This window comes from Erythrolamprus reginae, chromosome 3 (genome assembly GCF_031021105.1).
Source record: "Erythrolamprus reginae isolate rEryReg1 chromosome 3, rEryReg1.hap1, whole genome shotgun sequence".
Classification (NCBI taxonomy): domain Eukaryota; kingdom Metazoa; phylum Chordata; class Lepidosauria; order Squamata; family Dipsadidae; genus Erythrolamprus; species Erythrolamprus reginae.
In genome coordinates this window covers 167,522,405-167,528,714 of record NC_091952.1, presented here as the reverse complement: position 1 = coordinate 167,528,714, position 6,310 = coordinate 167,522,405, and positions in this window count along the sequence as shown.

Sequence of the window (6,310 nt, the reverse complement as noted above, 5' to 3'; positions counted from 1 at the left end):
ATTTAGGGGTAGTGATTTCTGACAGTCTCAAAATGGGTGAACAGTGCAGTCAGGCGGTAGGGAAAGCAAGCAGGATGCTTGGCTGCATAGCTAGAGGTATAACAAGCAGGAAGAGGGAGATTATGATCCCGCTATATAGAATGCTGGTGAGACCACATTTGGAATACTGTGTTCAGTTCTGGAGACCTCACCTACAAAAAGATATTGACAAAATTGAACGGGTCCAAAGACGGGCTACAAGAATGGTGGAAGGTCTTAAGCATAAAACTTATCAGGAAAGACTTAATTAACTCAATATGTATAGTCTGGAGGACAGAAGGAAAAGGGGGGACATGATCGAAACATTTAAATATGTTAATGGGTTACATAAGGTCCAGGAGGGAAGTGTTTTTAATAGGAAAGTGAACACAAGAACAAGGGGACACAATCTGAAGTTAGTTGGGGGAAAGATCAAAAGCAACATGAGAAAATATTATTTTACTGAAAGAGTAGTAGATCCTTGGAACAAACTTCCAGCAGATGTGGTAGATAAATCCACAGTAACTGAATTTAAACATGCCTGGGATAAACATATATCCATCCTAAGATAAAATACAGAAAATAGTATAAGGGCAGACTAGATGGACCAGGAGGTCTTTTTCTGCCGTCAGACTTCTATGTTTCTATGTTTCTATATTCACAGACGAGGCTTACCCGAATGAAAATAAATCTTATTTTGGCTTTGCCTAATGTGTGGATCCAAGTCATGTGAGGTTTTAAAGCTAGATACTTGCAATGCAATTATTTTCCTTTATTTCATAGAAATTGAACTAAAACATTGTAAAAAGACTTGTCTGATTGGTATGATCATGCAACTGAATTTTGATCACACAAGTAAGTGCAAAGATTAGCTTTAAGCCACTATTGTTAACTTCAGTGGTTGTAAGACTAAATAGTTGTAAGTCTAAGTCTAAGACTGTATATTTTTAATAACTCTCTTTTTATATGCAAAATACACTTATTCACATGCAGCTAAAAATGTAAGTTTTGATATGTTTTTAAGAAAAGAAATTCTTGACAACTGATCTATCCACATTAACTATGGCTAAAAATTGCCTCTATTAATCTCCAAGCACTGTACGTCACGTGCTAATGCCGCTGTGATATTTATTTTCTCAGTTCAGTGTTTGATTAATCTATTTTTAAAAGTCACTTAATTGACTAAACTACCTTTAATCTGTTGACAGTTAAGGCATAAATGAGATGCTCTTCTGCGTACTGTCAGTGATAAACTGCCACTTCATCATACACATTTATGTAGGTGTGCTCTAATCCCATTCCTTTGTGTGGCTTTGCTTGTTCGCATAGAATTCTGAATTAATGCTTAGAATGCAAGTCTTTGGTTGTCATTTGCATATAATACAATCAAGGCAAATCTGATTACTTATTTCAAAAAGCTGCCAAAAGGGATGCAGTATGCGTGTAGGAATAGTCTCTATATCTGTTTGCTCCAAATGAAGGATGTTAAGAAAGACAGAGGTCGAGGTTCTTTGGTTCAACCCACAGCCACTCCGTCTTAGAACTACATTGCCTTAAACACAACCTAAGCTTAGCCCATAAAATCATCTGCTACAATGTCCTTCCTGTCAACGACTGCTTCAGCTTCAACCACAACAACACATCATCACACAACAGATACAAACTTAAAGTAAACCACTCTAAACTCGACTGCAGGAAATACAAGTAGTTGCTACATGGAACTCACTACCAGACTCTGTAGTATCATCTCCTAACCCCCAAAAACTTACCCTTAGACTATCCACTGTTGACCTCTCCCGATTCCTAAGAGGTCAGGAAGGGGCCTGCATTAATGCATCAGAGTGCCTTTCATCCCTTGTCCTAACGTTTTTCTTTTACTAATATCATGTGTATAAGTATTATTATATATTTGTATACCACCAGTCCGTACTTGACAAAACAAACAAACAAACAAACAAACAAACAAGCAAACAAACAAACAAACAAATAATATATTTGTGCAATTCTGAGGAACTTAGCTGGAGACTTCTCCACTGATCACAGAAGATAAAATATATTGTAATCCCTTTCTCCAAGTATTTTCCTCTTAGATTTATTGATTAAATAGAGCAATGAAAATTTTTTGGTTACAACTTAGCTTTTCTACCACAAGGGCTTCATTGTAATTAATTATCTGACCTTTCAATGCTAACATCAGAATTTATTTATTTATTTTTACTATGTGATTATGCATTGCTTCATGACTTTATAATATCTATGGTATTTCAACATAATTTAATTTTTGTAATTGATTGATTGGATTTTATTGGTTGACTATATTTGTGATATATAAATATATACAATTTTAAAAGCTAGGAATATTTCAAAGCATTTAAATTCAAAATCTACTTAAGTCACAATTCAGGGTCAGATGGCATCAGATTCTTTTTCAGGTACAGAAAGATATTTCAATCCCCTCCCCATTATTTTGTATAATTTATTCTAAACTGAGAAAGAATTGAGGCACTTAAAAGCAAGAAAGCTTGCATCCCCCTCTCCACAAATGACTACATAAACAGATGGGCAAGGAAGATTTCATTAGTTGCATAACTCAACCAAGATATGTCTTAGCTGAAATTGCCTATTTAATTTTTTACTTTAAAAAACATTTATAGTTAACAATTTAGAGATACACGCTCTTTTTGCTGAAATACTGTTTGGTTGTTTAATGATGACAATTTAAGCAGAATAATCAAGTTTATTAGTATAGCTTAAAAGCTTCTGTTGTGAATCTCTGGCAACAAGTCTAATGCTGGGAAATGAAGAAGGAAAAAGAAGAAAAGGACAAACAGCAGCATGGAGCCGTATACTCCATTATATCAGTGATAGGTCAACTGTTAATAGAACGTCATGGAGGTGGAGCAGTGGGTAGAGTGCAGTACTGCAGGCCACTAAAACTGACTACTAGATCTACAGGTCAGCGGTTCAAATCTCATCACTGGCTCAAGGTTGACTCAGCCTTCCACCCTTCCGAGGTGGGTAAACTGAGGACATGGATTGTGGGGGCTCTGTTAAAAAGTGCTATTGCTAACATGTTGTAAGCCGCCCTGCGTCTAAGGAGAAGGGTGGCATAAAAAAATCGAATAAAATAAATAAAATAAAATAAAATTGTTGTACATACTCCTGGTCAGTTGGAGGATGATGAAGAACTTGAGGACTCGGATACAGATAGTGTTTATGAATGGGCCCGGGGTTACAGGTAGTAGAACAGGTGGGAGGCCAGCCACAGGATGTTGCTATGAGTCCAGAATCTAGCGAGGAAGAATCAGAGGTTCGCTGGGTCAATCCTAAATTCAGAAGGGTCCAAAAACGTAAGGAACAGGTGTTTGGAAGAAGATATTAAGGGGAGGAATGGGTTAAATACTGGAGTGATATATTTGGTACGTCAGTGGGTCAGTGGAGAAGAAGGGTGGAGTTTCAATGTTGTAGGGATAAAATGAAAGGTGTTTCTGTTCAGCTCCCAAGCAAGCAAATGCATTCTGTGTTATTTTACAGTCATTTCTGCTGTTTTTGAATCATGCTCTGAGTACATAAATCTTGTTAAATGGAGGAGGCTGGGAGGAATGCATGAGGAATGCAATTAAGAAAGATAACAGGAGAAAGAGGAATGTGCTAGTATGAACTGTATTTTGAATACGGAAGGGAAGAGAATAAAGATGGAGTTTCTTTGTTTATGAAATACTGCATTTAGTAAGAGTTATTTGTAATAGCTAAAGTTCTACCAGAAACCAGAACTAAAATAAATAAAATAAATAAAATAATAAAATAAAATAAAATAAAATAAAATAAAATAAAATAAAATAAAATAAAATAAAATAAAATAAAATAAAATAAAATAAAATAAAATAAAATAAAATAAAATAAAATAATAAAATAAAATAAAATAAAATAAAATAAAATAAAATAAAATAAAATAAAATAAAATAAAATAAAATAAAATAAAATAAAATAAAATAAAATAAAATAAAATAAAATAAAATAAAATAAAATAAAATAAAATAAAATAAAATAAAATAAAATAAAATAAAATAAAATAAAATAATAAAATAAATAATATATAATAAAATACTATCATTAAGTGTTGTACCTATGATTCTTGATGAATGTATCCTTTCTTTTATGTACACTGAGAGCAAATGCACCAAGACAAATTCCTTGTGTGTCCAATCACACTTGGCCAATTAAATTCTATTCTATTCTATTCTATTTTATTTATATATTTTTTTCAGTGGAGCAAGAAGAGTGTAGCCACTGTGTATCTCTCTGTGCAGGATTTTCAGGTACACAGAGACAAGAACAGGCTGAGAATCCACTGATATTGAGGATTGCCAGCCGAAAGGTAACGTGCAAGGGAAACTTGAGGGTGACAATACCAACTGAGTGGAAAGAATATTGGAAGGAAAACAAGATATACAGTAAGTTGCCAGGACATGGCATGTGTTCTAGCACGCCCAGAGCCAATAGCCATACTGACTTAATAGCATTAGATATGCCCGGCCGGCGGCTTAAACTGCTGGCCGAAATTACCTCCGGAGCCTGGGAGACGCTGCCGGCAGCTCTTTTGAGCTCCGGACTTCCGGGTTCCTCTGGAACCCGAAAGTTTGGCTTTTGGCAGCGCGCCAAGGTGGCGCGCTGCCTGCTGGTTGGGGGAGGTCCTAGATCGCCCTATTTAAGGGCGATTCGGACAGGACCTCCCCCTTGCCTCGGCTTTCCTGAAGCAAACACCCGCCCACCCTCCGCTATCAACAGTGTGTCCTAAGGAGGTCGCCTCAGGGCCGAATAGTAATTTTTTGCAGCCTCCCCTTTAGAGGCGGCCGTTTTTTCGCCTATTCCACACTGACGGTGCAGACTGGATTGGTTAGGGGGTGCGGTGCACTTAGATATCAGTATAGGCCTCCCTCTGGTCATTGGGGTTTGGCATGTTAGGGGCGGAAATGGGCAATTAGAAGCAACTGCGCATGCTCCTTTGGGCATCCTTCAAAGGGTGATGGACCGCCTCTCTCCAGGAACTAGAGGTTGGAACAACGTTGGGGATTGGAGAGTGGATGTCCATGGGAATCACCGGATCCAATTTCTCACGGGGATTGGAGGGTGAACTCCTCCCACACGATGAAGGGGCATGGCTTGGATCCAGGTGAAGGTGTCTACCTTCACCTGGTTCAGCAAGGAGTTTTTGCCCAATGTTGCCAAGGAATTTTCTGGTAGGAATTTCCGCCCCGTTAGTTTTGGCCTCTGCAGGTCCTTAGTTCGTTCTGAATTTAAATATTTAAATTGACGTATTCAAATTTATTTAAATTTATGTTAATTCAATAAATGACCTGTATTTAATCCACAACATGTCTCAGAATCGTTATTCCGCTTCCGGGGGTAATATATATTTTATTTGTACAGATGCAGCACCTGGTAAATTTTTAACATGAATATCAGTTCCCTAACATGTAATTCTTTTAAAGTGACCATATTTGCCCAGCAAAAATCTGAATTATCATCAGATGGCAGCAAAGAAATGGATAAAAGTCTGCCCCTCTACTACCATCTAGTGCAGTTATGCTGGACCTTTTTATCCTTGGGTGCCAAAAGAGCTTGTGCACTCACTATTTCACATGCACGAGTGCCCACACCCATAATCCAATGCCTGGGGAGGGCAAAAACAGCCTGTTCCCCAAGTTCTGGTAGGCCCAGTAGGCTCATGTTTCGCCCTCCCCAGGCTCCAAAGGTTTCCCTGGAGCCAGGGGAGGATAAAAATGTCCTCCCCCATCCCCCGGAGGCTCTTTGAAAGCCAAAAATGCCCTCTCAGAGCCTCTGTGTGAGCCAAAGATCAGCTGGTTGGCACACATATGCATGTTGGAGCTGAGCTAAGGCAATAACTCACGTGCCAGCAGATATAGCTCCGTGGCACCCGTGCCATAGGTTTGCCATCACTGATCTAGTGGCTGTCTAAATTTTTAAACCTGATATCTGGAAGTTCATCACTCAAATTTTATCTAGCCATCCATCCACTGTCATTTTTTTTAAAAAAAACCCTACAGTAGTATTTCACCAACCCTTGTATTGTCTCCTCTTTAAACTGAAATTTAAAATAAATCCCAACGTATAGGCTGAATGTGGAAAAATCTGAACTTTGCAGGCAAGGTTGAAGCTTTAAATTATTTCTTTAAGCAGTTTCTATTGCCACCAAAAGCAAGCTTCTATACTGTGGGACTGAAGATTACAGTTGAGAACTATTGGATCTGATACAGTTTTCTATCAGTGC